The 14,765-nt window shown below is 37.7% G+C and overlaps 1 long non-coding RNA gene across 1 annotated transcript in view; it reads left to right on the top strand.

Moving 5' to 3' along the window:
• The first annotated feature begins 5,038 nt into the window (after window positions 1–5,038).
• The window catches only part of LOC111259337 (uncharacterized), a 35,132-nt gene continuing 25,405 nt past the window's right edge, over window positions 5,039–14,765 (top strand). Inside the window, exon 1 of the long non-coding RNA XR_002679585.2 lies at window positions 5,039–5,249. This is a non-coding gene — a long non-coding RNA (uncharacterized LOC111259337). The remainder of the gene's footprint in view (window positions 5,250–14,765) is intronic.

Genomic DNA, 14,765 nt, shown 5'->3' on the forward strand with positions numbered 1-14,765 from the left:
AATAAGTTATACACTGTTATAGGTTGTGATTTCGGCGTCATGCATTCATTCTTCTGGTAACAATACTGTTGCAAGCAAGTATTTTTCTGTAAGAAATCTACGTCGATAACAATAAATTTCTTGATTCTAGCCAGTGAGACAGAAGACGAAAATAAGCTTATCCTTCGAAACCAGAGTGAGAAATAGCATAGTGTATCAGGTGAGACACAGTTGGAAAGAAGCAGCTATTTATGCATGAAAGAAAGAAGCAGGTAACCTTCCTTTTGAATGTGTTTAGTATTCCTGAATATATTGTAAGCGGTTCTAACATTCTTATCACAGTTGACTGATTGTCAGAATACAGTGCCATTGAATCACTTTTGTAGCATTTAGTTGATGTCTATGTAAAAGCGTACTGAAAATTTGTGAAGAAAAGGCAACCCCTCATTCTAATTGTTTATTAAATCCGTCAATGAAATAGCTGTGCATCGTTATACGCCAAGGAACAGCTCCTGCACACGTACCTGTTTATACTTCCATTCAGTTTAACTGATGTACATAGGGTGGGACATTCGGGCAATGTTTGGTAGGACGTTTGTTGTGGTGGGTTAGTGTTCGTCTGCTACTCGTGGTGCCTAAAGAAGGACAATCCTTTCTATGACAAAACAATTCGACATCGCGAAGAACCGCGCGTGGTTTTCGCAGATTTCGCGAATGCCGATATTAAAAACTTCTTTTCGTAAAATTGACGGTCTGTGTTACCGCCAGTTTTCACGTAGTTTCTGAAATATCCGAGGACGACTCATACAGGGTAAATCGAAAGATTCTTAATAGAGTTTAGTTTTAGAGGACTTGAAAAGCCATTTTTGATATACCTGAATTTCTTCTACGAGCGTACATTGTTAACTAAGTTCCAACGGTGCCTCTTCTTAAGAGTTCCTGTGCCATTTCCGACCTTTAGGGCTTTTTAGCGGTTTTGAGATTTTCGGCCTGCTAGCAGTCCGAAATTAAATTCCGCTAAGAATCTTTACATATAGCCCATTCGAGTGATACTTGTAGAAGTGTGTCCCTATTAATATAACACAATGTATTAAAAGGTTATTGAATATAAAATATTTCGAAAATTATTAACAAGTAGTTCAATCCTCGAATCGGAGCTCTAATCACTGTGAAGGGTGGTTATATTAAATAAACATAACCGTCAAGAATTATATTTATAGGACATGCAAGAAAATTTTCGGAAACATTTGTTGTCGTACATAATTTTGGCAACAGTTCATAGGAAAAAAAAAATTGGATTTGATTGTTTCTTTTTATACTTTGCTATGCGGCCAATCAACTACTACCGAAACTGAAAGCTTCACTAGGAAAACTAAAACATATGATATCTATATATGAGTATATGTGAAACACTGAGAATCCGCCACTTCGTAGCATTTAGTTCAAATTGGGTTATTTTATGCTCCTAAATATTTCACCCTGTTGAGATCGTCTGCTCGTCATTTATATGGCAAAAATGAATCCTCATTCCTTCTAAAAAAAAACAGCCGACTCACAGGGAATGTATTGCGTTGATAACGTCACGAGTACATTCTATGCGACATGCCGTAGAATCCAGGCGTTCCTTGTTAAAGGTTGCAATGGTTAGAAACGAAAGAAATAATATATAATTGCTCTATCCCCATATGCTTTGCATATTTCGAACACTAACTTCTTCCCCTTTCTCTAGAAGCGTAAGCCTATTTTTTTCCAACTATGCATATCTGGTATATGGTATTGTAGTATGACGAATCTTCAATTAATTATAGCAACAACCTATAAACGGAAAATCGTTGTTAACAACTTTCGAGATTTTCTTGCTACATTCTCCAGCAGCTATATTAGAAAATTGAAGGGGCATAGCTTGAATTATTTAGATCTCGTATCTATAGAAATACACGTTCGATCTAAAGGGACGTCTCGTTTATAAAGAATGGGTACCTTTCGACCCACCAGAAAAAAAATATATAAACATGATAGAAATGGTTAGCTAGCTCGTTTTCAAAGACAAATTCCCGGGCTGTATCTACAGCTAAACTGCTCAAGTGTTACATGCTAAATATACACTATGATAAAAGAACATTATCTGAATACGTTGAAATGACCCATATTTTTGACAGTTCATCATATTTTTATTTGTTTCAAGTCATCTCTTCTAGTACTAATCCAAAACGAACTCAGGGATAAGGCCCACTACCTATATATACGGTTAACATAGACCTCCTCGGTGGTTCATTAGGTTGGTCTCGTGCGGATGTAATTTTAGAAACTGTCTCAGCTACCTTACGAACCTGCCCGTGGTCATTAGTATCAAGGGAATTCTAGAGGAAAGCAAGGCAACGTGAGCGGATCGTCCAATAGGTCGAACAGTCCGCCCTTTTGGCGTTAGGCTGCAATTGGCAAGTGACTTTTTAACAGTACGATCAATGTAGAGCTTCGTTTCTTGAGCCGAGTTAACAAATATTTTATGGGATACAACCAAAGTAATTATAGTTATTGTTTTAGTATATGACATTACGATGCTCGTGCCATTTTGCATGAACAGCATAATATGCTATTTCATATCATGTTTTAAAATATTAATCCATTATAATAGGACACTTCAGACCTATTTCAGGGTATATCTGTAATACAAAAGAATCTCAAAGAGAAAGTCTACCAACGAGATGATCTCTTTTATTATTAGCTCTTGAGCGATAGTTGACAAATAGGTTGGTACTCGCCCTAATATGTACCTGACTACCCCTTTTAAACTTACCTGCTAAACTTTAAAAGAGCCATTAAACAAAGTCATAACGACCACAACTGTACGAGATTAAATTTCAATAATCGCCAACATTTCTTGGAACATATTAATAAATACACTATTTAACGATGGTTGCTGTTTCACGATAATTGTCAAATCAACTTTAACGTCTGGAAAAGTTAAATCAAATTGGCATTTTATTAAGCTTTATAAAAACAGGCATTTTCAAAAAGCAGAATAGCAGAAGAGTACGTCAACAGTAGTAGCACGTTTACCCTTCGTGTTGTTTCGTGAAGAAAGCCAAGTACGTATCTTTAGCCAGCAAGCTGGATACACGCCATTGACGAGCATACGAACCCGCGTTCAGCAGATCGTGCTGAAGGAAGAAGACCGTCTTAATATTAGCCGTGGTTACTCGACTCCATTTAGATGAGTCGTTGCCCATTGAAAACAACCTTATTCAGTTTGCATAATAGAACATCAGTGTATAGTTTCGCACGAACAAAATGAATTTGCGCATTAAGGAGACAACAAAGATAAAGGCAGACGGTGGGCTCGTTAGTGGAGAGGTGAGATGGGGGCATGTTTTTTAATAATTTTTCAGCGTATTCATCTCTATATGTGTATATATATTTTACTCATTTGTCATTCTCTATAAAAAAAAAAAAAAAAAAAAAAAAAAAAATTTACATAGGGCAAATTAATTACGAGATACAGAAAACGGTGGCTCATGTCTCGCCAAGTATCACAGATTCAAACAGCTGTGACAAAATACATTATACATTTCGAAAAAAAAAATATTTTGCATTTCCGCTTTGTCCTGATCATCGGCCAAGCTGAACTAATCTAGGAGAAAACTCACTGTGGGGGTACGTAGATGTATGTGAGTACATCGGCTGGCTTCTAACTCAAAGTGCACTTTCATCAGTATATACAAGGTAAAGTGACTCAAGTATGTTGCCATTCATACTGATGATTGAGATCTATGATTACTTACAAAATTACTCAGAGAAATTGCTTCTTATAGAAAGCCTTCGTCAAGTTCAGAATAAACCAGTAGTGAAATAAACAAAAGGGTTTTTGCCCCAGGAAACCTCCTACTTCTTACCCAAATAACGCGGACAGCCGAACTTATAGCCCAACTAGAACATCTCACAGCTTTATATTATATAGTTTCTGTGTGGACCGCTAATCAGCTGTAGTTCACGAGATATCGTTACAAAACTTAAATTTGAATTAAACTTCATTTGTAACTTTCTTGGCTATTTGAGCGTAGGCATGGAATGAATCTTTTTAATCGTGAAGTGATTTTGGTAGTTTTTACAAGCTATTAAGTATGATATGAATTTTTGCTCTCCAGATGTTTTTGTTTAGTAAATAATTTCGGTCCAATTATTTATGAAACAAAAAGTTTGTATCGTTATCTCAGCTATCAGGCTATCGGCGACGACGAAAACCCAACAATGGCGATTACTTAAAAAGCGTAAAAATAAGCATTTCCCAACCTTTAAGTTAATCTATCGATAATAGTTATTAGTAAACGTCGCGAAACGTAACATGTGAGACGGGTGCAAATCAGCATGGCCATATTGTCATGGCCAAGTCTTTAGTTAGAACAATTCGTCTGCTTTACGCGCTACCCATTTTTGGCACTATATAACGTGTACAACTATCTTTTTGCCACAGTCTCATCGAATAGAATGAATTATTCTGTAAAATTACATTAATGAGCTAACTCTTATAATGGACAGGATTCTATAAGCATAGGAAAAGCATATTGATATTAGAGGCGTCATTTGATCATGCGAAAAAAGCACGGGTCGTCGTTGTTTCTGTTCAACGATTTTACGTACGATTTATGTTGCATGCACGCCAGTAGTAGCATGGCTACATGAAGAAAACCCGCTTAGCACCATTTGTTTCGTAGAGAAACTAAGCCAACTTTTGTTTACAAATCCAGTTTTTCCTCAGCTTCATTGTAGCTCACCGGCACCCGTACGCTTTATAGCATTAGCTACACGCTCGCATTATGTGCAAAGTGTACGTTTCCGAACTCACGTCTTCTGCCAGCCAGCGATTATGCTCCATTGCACGCCATACATCTACTCGTTTTCTTACCTTCGTCGCCCATCGGTTCGTGTATATATTAGCTTGCACTACACGGCGAGTCAGACCAACGGATGCCCCGTCATTCAAGCGCAGGAACATATTCATATACAACCAGCTACATGCATATCCATACACCAACGACATATATATTTCCCTCGTTTTAGCGCACTTCCATATGCTCTGCATTCTCACTCAACCATCTAGCAGCTTCCTATAAAACTATTCCAGCTCGACTTTGAAGCTGTTGACGTTGCTCCGGACTGTGAAACGGCACCAAAAATAAGCCGCAGGCAGCCACAAGGCTAAAAGGTAAAACGGGACCTGCGCCGTGGCCTGCCACCGAAATGAATGTGTGGAAAAATAATACTAGAACTCGGTAAGTGTCGACCTGTATGTGTGCAGTTGTCTAAGTGTGTGCTTGTATGCATGACTTCAGAAAATAGCCAAAAACACTACTTGAAGAAGGGCACTTCTTCGAATCACGCAGAGTTGTTCCAACTCTAGTCACGTCAAAAGCGTAACTCCTGTGACTTAGCAAATTTACACCCTAACGAAAACTATGTCGAGCTAGTAACTGTGCCGTAGACTACAGGGAACGTAAAAACGCATTTTCTAGATACGCCAACAATAAATTCGCTTGAAGGTTCTGCTTTAATGTTCGAATTCTTTTTGTCCAATATAGTAATATTAGGAATGCATGTTTAAACTCTGTTGTTCTAGTTTTCTCCAAGTTGGCTATTGCAGTACGTACCTGACCCCTCATGATTACGTGTCAGCTAGTTGAATGCCTATACCGGCTGTTTTTGCATGTTTACTCTATACAGACGTCGTGTAACGCTCCGTGAACCCGAGTGAGCCTCATACACCTTCGAAGGTGGTCGTCAAAAATTTAGCACCGCCGTTTCGGCCCATGTTTATCGAGTTGCCTACCTCTGGTAGTTAGCCATGCACGAACTGTTTGTCCTTCGCTAGGCGTTCGTGTAGCCGTATTCGGATCAGTACCTGGCTGTGCGTTTCTTTCCAAATGAGGCAATCGCTGCTTTCTCCGACTTGATGCTGCCTTTCTAAAGATTTGGCGAATATGGGTAGGGTACAAAATATATCTAATATAAAAAGTGCGTATCTACTAAAAGCTTGAGCGTTCCGTAATAGATCTTCCCTGTAGTATTTTTTGCATAAATACATATTTAGAAAGCACTCATAACATTTGATTAAAAAAAATATCGGGATTTGTTTAAATTTGTTTAAAACTTATAAGATTGTAAGTAAGGTATGAAACCCTGTGCGGGATTTCCCATTCTTATTTTATTTTAAAGTAGACAATGCTGTTTAGATATATATTTACAGAAAACAATAAGCAAAATCACGCGCAAGATTATTATTTTTAGTGAATCTAGGTAGAATACATGTCCACATATGTAAATATGACGTATAATTATATGCATATTCTAATGTTTTATATTTGTTCTGCAATGATGAAAGTCGGACCGCGTCTTACTAGATAAAAGTATTTGGTAAGAACAAATTACGCAATAAACGAGTCCACCACTTTATCAGGTCACCTTGACCCATAATTGTTAGTCAGCTCGGATACTGCAAGCGGACCATGCTAATAACTGTAGCGTTCATGTATTCTTTATAATAGTTGTTAGGATGGCAGCATAAACAACTAAATAAATATCTCTGCGTATTGCGGAGTAACGAATTAGCCAAAGCATCGAGATCCTTTCAATTGACAATCTTGATTTGGCAGTTTTTCGAACAGTCATGCCTGCATAACATAATGAACTTCGAAAAGCCTGACGATATTGCCATCTCTCCTTCCTGCAGGCAACGTTGTGCGCTTTTTCTCACGCTGTGGCCTTACGTTTGGTTCTAGTCCTCAGTTCTAATTTATGAGCCTTTTCTGTGTATATTGTCGATCCACTTAATACTTCAATGTCGATTCCTCTTCCTGGAGGAATTCGCAGCGGCTCTAACACTTCCGCAAATCGGGTTCATCAAGATATGTTCCAATTGATTCTATGTTCGGTGTAGATTCGACCATGGTCGTTAAGCTTAGCTCTGTTACTACGAGAACGCCAGCCCTTCTACCACAAGACTGCTTAAAAAATTAAAAGGTCACGTTATATCTGTATTATACGTCAGGCTTAGAAACCTACCGTAATATATTTGGTATTTGCTGATAATCCGTTGAGATTTATCCCAAATCGTTCATTGGTGCGCTGCACCAATATGCAAGGCGATTGAACCGCTTATATCGTGCCTACGTATCCTTCTGAGATGTTTTTGTTTTGTAATAGTGCCGCTTTATCATTTAAATCTTTTCTGCTTGTTACAGCGACTTGTTTACATATAATCTGTGTAGTAACATCTTATGCCCGATTAGATATAGCAGAGATCGCCGACCAAAGTATTGGGCTAGTGACAAAAGGCACAGTGCCATCATACGAGATCTCACCTTTTTTTAACCCGTTATTTCGCTAGATAACATAATTTTCATACCGTTAGACAACGACGATTAGCGCAGTCGAACAAACAAATCTCTACTACCACATATAAGCATATTGCATAGAGGTGCTCTATCCAGTTTCAACTGGTCTATATATATATAAAGGCCAGGGTAGATCTAAGATACTTCGACAGATATCTGTGTGTATAACGCTGATTACTCTCAAATTGTCACGGGACTTCCGCCTCATCATGTGTGTACGGTTTGAAATGTAACTGTTGTTATTACGTAAATTATCTTGCATCAGTTATCTCAAGCTCGTCAATGTCTTTATAGTTACACGGCCCAATCCCTAAAGGAACCTTATGCTTAACCTGAAGGTACGGGTTTCCTATCAGTCTGAGAGTTTCAGAGCTAATTTTACCTATATTATTTTAATTAATATACTACCTATATAATTTTAATATATTTAAATAGCACTCATAACATTTGACTCAGAAGACGTTAGAGTTTGGCTAGAACCCTGAAGTTGAAGAGGTCGTGAGATTCTTAGTGGCGTTATAAAACCTATACTATTCTTATGGTCAACTTTATAGAGGAGCTAAATATATTAGCTACCTGCTCATAGTATTCATCTACTTAGCACTAACAATCCTGTCATCCAAATATTTTGAAAAAAAAAAAAAGAGGGAAATGTCCGCTTTGTGGACCACGCAAAAAGTATCCAATAATGGAGAGAAAGGAACCGACAAAGTGAAATGTGACAATATTTGGCAGTAATGCTCAGAGGTAATATATAGTCGAAGCACCGATGCATACAGCTTTTGTTTGTCGTGTTAAAATAGAACTTGTTTATACTGAATATTCCGAACGTTTGTAGTGAATATGTATATTATGGATATTCCGATCAGGAAAATAAGGCTTTACAATAAACCGTAAGTCTGCGTTTAACGGCAATTGATACTATCATATAATAGGGTCACGATATAACAGGATTTGATCTTTCTCTCCTGTCGTTATAATTGTCCTAGCATTCAAATGTTACTTTTATGTTGACTATTATGATCCAGCAACGATTCTCAACGTCTATTCTTTCGTAGGAAAACGAACGCAGCGTCCACTTCGTATATGTTTTTACCAATACTCAGGTAGATCAAAGTTTGATCGAGAAAAACTAAAATTGCCCGTCTGATTTAATACGTTACTCTAATCGTATAGATAGATTGTTAAAGTAAATAGCTAGTAGCTCGTGCGGATACAACTACGTGCGCAGACTAATGTGAGCCTTTAAGGCATATACACAACCCCAGTAGGATTCACATGTTTAGGACTTTTTACGATTTTCTAACAAAATCGAATCTGTTTTTTACCTACCTCTCGGCCTGAGTTTATCAGAAAATACCATTTAGTTGGAAGTACCACTTCGAAAATACCATAGTCTGTCTTTAGAGGGTTTAACTGGGTAGATCGATATGTGTCTCATCAGCGAAAAAATGTATTGGATAAGTTGTTGAACTATATTTCGCGGGTTATAGGTAAAATTAATTATGGGATATGATTTCAATCAAATCAAAGTGCTTCATACGAAATATCTTGCTAACACGCTAATTACACAGCCTACAACACCGACGCATACTGCACGATCGAAGCATGACTTTAGTGAAAAGCCTTTTCGGAGCCTTGATTAAATAAGCTAGTTTCAGTACCAGATATAACGATTCGTTCCCGATGCATTCGGTGTTAATATTTTTCAATTTCAGCAAAACACCGATCTTAAACACACAAAAATTTTGTAAATAATTTCGATTAATCAAGTGGGTTAATTGCGCGACATCTACCCATCTTACTGATATAGCTAAACCGAAGGCTGCGTCCATTTAAACGATCCATTCCACTAACTGCTTTCCTAATTTACAGTGCTACCTGGGCGTACCTTTAACTATAAACAGTTTTATACTGTGTAAGTGTGAATTTATTGTATATTAGTAAACACAGTAACTATATCTAGGCCTGACGGCGAAGATATGCCTGTTGTAAAATCTTTGAAAAAACATTGTTATCAGCTTGAAGCCGCCCTGAATTTTACCACGCCACGTTATCGAGAAATTCAGCTAAAATCATTTTGCTTTGCAGAAAGACAAGCATTTCATTCACTCACAAATTATGTACCGCACTATATCGCATAGCGATAGTGATCAGCGAAAGAAGACATAACTTCATAGCTGGGAAATCTTGAAATGTTCGAGATTTCAGATTTGACAACTAGTAAAAAACGATATTTATGGAAGAACAACAAAGTGGCCTGCCGCAGGAAACTCTAACTGCAGAATTATTAAAAACATAACACCTGGAAGCTAAGCTTGTGCAAACTAGGTTTATTGGGCTAGGTTTATTATAGATCAAACATACAGTCGAAATAGGGATAGAATAAATCTAGTCTACCGCAGACCTGCAGGTTCCTGCGTAACTTAAAATGTGGGCATCGGGCGAAACCGTTGCCTGGTAGAAAAATATCCTTATCCTCTAGTGTAATGACTGAAGATAAATTATAATTTCTTTAAACGGTTAGTAGGTCCGAGTCAACATTTATTTAACACTGTTTTATGAAATAATTATAAATTTACTTTTCAATTATAATACCTATGTTAAAGGATTAGCTGGTAGGTTTGCAAATTTTAACTACGCTCTTACGTAGTTCTCACAATGCGGATGCGAACTTGCCGCTTCCTTATCACAGAGTTGAGGCTAGTTTTCTAGTAGTTATATAGATGGAGTACCGCAATAACCCTTCTGTCAATTAAAAGCAGCGTTTTCTGGGCACTTTTATTTATACGGAATACCCGTGAACATGGAATAGGTCAACGTAATGCCGGCCACCGGCAGCATTTGTTGGACCGACTCCAAAGGCTGGTAACGATCACCAAAACAATACTTTGTTTCTTGCCATGAGCGAAGCTGACGATTGGTTAGCTGATTGGAGGAGTGGTGGCGTAATGGAAGGTAATAGAATCTACATATAATAACATTCTTTATTTTGAACCAGCAAGAAAGGGTACACCGATTAATAAATAAAATACCTAGAATATAATTCGTCGAAAGGTCGAAACGTCCGATGATATTATTGCTCGCTGCGCAGGATGATTAAATAGACTGTGTATTATATGCCGAAATAATAACAAATACAAATGAGCAACTCGATTCGTCAGTGTGAAGCCGAAGCTGACAGAAGATGCTGTATCTTGCTCAGGTTGACATAAAGCGCCCTGAAAAAACGTTGAGGGAAAAAACACACGAATGGATCATACACATTGAGCACTCAATAGTTTAACTTGTGTTCCCTAATTCACACTATGAATGTACGCACCACAAAGGACGATCTGATAAACACGAATATTGATCGTGCACGTGCGTGCCTTGCTGTTGACAGTGAAGTAGCAAAACGGGCCGACCTATAAACGTTAAAAAGCAATCAGGATCTGCTTCTTCTACTAATACCAATAATTTAGTATCCGGCTTCACGCAAGTTCGCTTGTTTAGACAATCAGACACAACTCTGAAAGAAAGACGTACCCACATCTGTGCTACTTCGAAGCGTGCCTGAGAGTTGATTTTTTAATTCAATCCATTTATTGAGAGCTAGAACTACACGTATTTGTGGTGCGAGAAGATCGCTAGATCTGACTCTAATGGATTTATTGCCTTAGAACATTTTTGCGTAGACACTGAACGTAAGCGAGGCATTCAAATATGGCTGAACGTCACAGGCAAATTATCAGAACGTCTTTCTGTCTCACTTCATCATTGTAGAATGGTCAATCAAGCAGTAACTACTATTTTTTAATATTTTTTTTATCTATAACTACTACCGACATCGGTATGGTCACCTCCGGCTTAACTTGCTAGTCAACCTTCTTAACTTTAAGACTAACCTAGCTTCCACCTTTAAATATAAGCTTTCGTTTGTCATGATAGCAAAGCGTCTGAAGCGATACTTAACCGCAATGTTTTCGACAAATTTTCGCAACATTTATTTAAGGACAACTAGGACAATAAAGGGGACGCGTTTTTGTCAATACGCTGAGTAATTTAATTTCGAGGTTAAATAATATTGAGCTTTTCGGCAATAAAAATATTTGTGAAAATTGGCTAACTAACAAAGTCAATTTTCAGCTCGTATTTTCCCGTCCTTCGCCGAGGTTCTAATGTGCGACAGACGTATGGTATCTACGCTACTAAAAATCGAAGGGAGCGGAGCGCCAATCTTCGATGCCATACGGACTGCTTACAAAAGTTGAAATCAGGCATTTAAACGCCTCTATAAATTAGCAATGACGCCGTTCATTCTGGTCGCGCACGGTAACTTTATGAGCAAAAGGCTCAACACGAGCCTGATGACGAGATTCACTGCAGGCATGAGAAGAATATTCCGCACAGTAACTGGAATAAGCAGAAGAGTATCGAGGCCGTGGGCAAGTGGTATAAAACTGACTGCTAGAAAAGTGATAACTATAAGCAGAAAAATTCTAAGTAGACCAAGGCCAAATTCGGCGGAGAAAGGAACCAAAGACTGATACGAAGACGCTGGCCAAATACGTTGCTTAGAAATACAAAATTTCGAGAAAAAGGACGTACACGCGGAATAACATAAAATTTAGGAATAGAGCTCTAGTCCGATCTCCGTCGAAATTTGCTGCAGTCGGTTCTAAAAGTTTGTCAGTATTCAATGGAGTACTTAGCACCTTGAGTAGTAAATACTGCACCTGACAAAAGACACGTTACGCACGTATATATGAATTGATTTAGGAGTAACCTGGTTCCCGTCTAGCAACATTTTTTCAAAATTAAAAAAAAAAAAAACATATTCTTCTAAGTGTCTTATTTGCTATTTCTTGTACATCTATATCATGCTAAGCAGATCCCGAGTCCCCAATTGACTGTTTCTAGTACTTTTGGCACTGCAGCATCAACATGTCACGATATAAAAGATGCACATATATGTACAGTTTAGTACTTGTAAAACATGTTTTAAAAGACACACACATAAATGTGCTTGCCCAAAACACGTTGTATCTATAATTATAGGAAAAAAACATTAATTTTGCGTAAGTGAATAGACTCTAGGCGAGAGAACTGAATAGAAGTTATTCAGTTCTCTAGCCTATTCTATTCTATGAAAAGTTAAATAACTTGATATTGCAGAAAAAACAAAGATGCCACTTTTTATTTGATTTTGCCATGGATCGTAGCATGACCATGTTGTCGTTGAAAATCATTTGTGCTAATCTAAGCGGGACACTGATAAAGCTTTGAAGAGCTACAAATTAATTTTTATACTCCAAGGAGTGCCGTTGGTTTTCGATATGTGGGGGGTAAAAAAAAACAAATTATATACGTTTGATCTCTTGGTGTATATATATATAAGATTGTTTCGGCTGACGACAAACTTTTTAGTCGATAGCGCGGCTAAACAGGGTTAAAGGCTCAGACGCATATAGAACTTTTTAGTTCACACCCTTTGATAGGTCAATTCGGGCCCATGCAAGAGTGCGTTCACGAAACGCAAGCTAAACTATAATGCCAAAATATATTGTACTACTGTATAGCTTACGCCGTAAATAGATTTATTATTAAACTACATACGGCTCACCTTTAACTTCCTATTGACAAGGTGTAAATTGAACCACGCTCTGACAAAATAACAGGCAACAGAACCTTTATGTGACATTGCTATACTAATTGAATTTACTTAATATATTAAGAGTATATTTAATTTACTATAATGTTTACGTTCGTCATCGTTAGACTTAGTACTCGTTCGAAAATGTTCTGCAATGCAGCAAAATGGAGAAAAGGTCACATGAAAATCATAAATGAATATTATCATTGTGTATTAAAGAGCGTCGTATACCGATAGCTCAGACACTGTTCGTGTATACTCTCGACTGGAGAAACCAATATTTTCCGATAATGTCTTGCCAAATTCAGACGAAAGTCTAGCTCTAGAACTATCCAACGATACATCAGTATCTTGGAGAAGGCCACAACGTGCAAACAAGATGGATTTGCTATAAGAACTTACGTTTGCTTACGTCTGAATTTGTACATATGCGGATATTTTTACAAACGTCGCAACCAATGCATTGCTGACAAAACAAACGTTGTGTAGTTCGAACACTTATATATCTGTTCATAGGGATATCTATCAACAGCTATCCTATTGTACCACCCTTTCAGTGACAATAGGGGAGTTTCCGTCAAAGGAGATCCCTGCTGTACCTTAGGGAGAACTAGTCTATTTATACAGACGAGCGTCTCAATTCAGACGGGTGTTACGCTGATTTTTTAGTTTTATGTATTGATCCGTGACTCTATGAGTCACACATCAGGAGTATAGAATAAAGCAGTTCAGAAATATAATAATGATCATAACAACAATAATCGATTTCAATGTAGACATTTAAATGCAATTCGTGAACAGAATGAATGTCTGAGTGTATGTTAAAATCTAAGTCGTAGTAATAACAAATCTGTATATAGATAAGTATGACAATAAACGTGGCCAGTGCTTTCCCGTTCAATGGCTAGGCTGTGCCGAACTAGCTATAAATTAACTAGTGCCACATTTTCCAAGTAGAGCTTGGACATCGGCGATTGTAATTCAATAATGTTCTTTACATTTTCCTACCGCAATCGGGAAAAGTGACTCTTATGGGATGGTAATAATTAACGGGTAGAAAAACATAGTGCTCCCTAACAGGGTCCCTTGGCGGTACCTAGTCGTTAAAAAATCCTGCGCGGAAAATTATATCGTACATTTTCATATTGGATGTCCTTTTGCAGAGGAAATCAAACAGGCAGTTCAATTCAATCAGGGACCAAACATATCTAAAAACATGAGAGAGAAGGAGACAGATAGATAGATAGACACACTCACTCACACACACACAGACGCGCACGCGCGCGCACACACACACACATACACAAAAACACACACAAGAGAGAGAGAGAGTATGCCTTTGCTTTCCCCCTTCAAGAACAAAAAAAAAAATAGACATCTCGTGTATCACAGCTTCAAAAGCACTTCTGAAATCTGTCGCATCAGTCAAAGTCAGTAATATTATGGCGCCCTAACAAGGAGTCAGCTGTATAATCCTTTAGTAATCGACTGCGTTTAGCGGGAATGGGATGTTTCTTGGTTTACTGTGGAAAACAGTGGCGTTTGAAAATTGTCTATATTGTCTTATCATATTTTAGCTTTTGTTTTCCTGTCAACAAAAATACTCTTCGGTTTATTTAAGTAGGAGCAAACATTTTCAGTGACAATTTTCCCGCAAGTTGATTTATTGGGTAAAATATAATGGCTGAATACAATGCACTTGAAATACACCCTACAATAATCCTATAAAGTTGTTATCTAATATCGTTCTATCCAGCACTCGA

Source organism: Varroa jacobsoni, unplaced genomic scaffold (genome assembly GCF_002532875.2).
Source record: "Varroa jacobsoni isolate VJ856 unplaced genomic scaffold, vjacob_1.0 scaffold_321, whole genome shotgun sequence".
NCBI classification, from domain to species: Eukaryota; Metazoa; Arthropoda; class Arachnida; order Mesostigmata; family Varroidae; genus Varroa; species Varroa jacobsoni.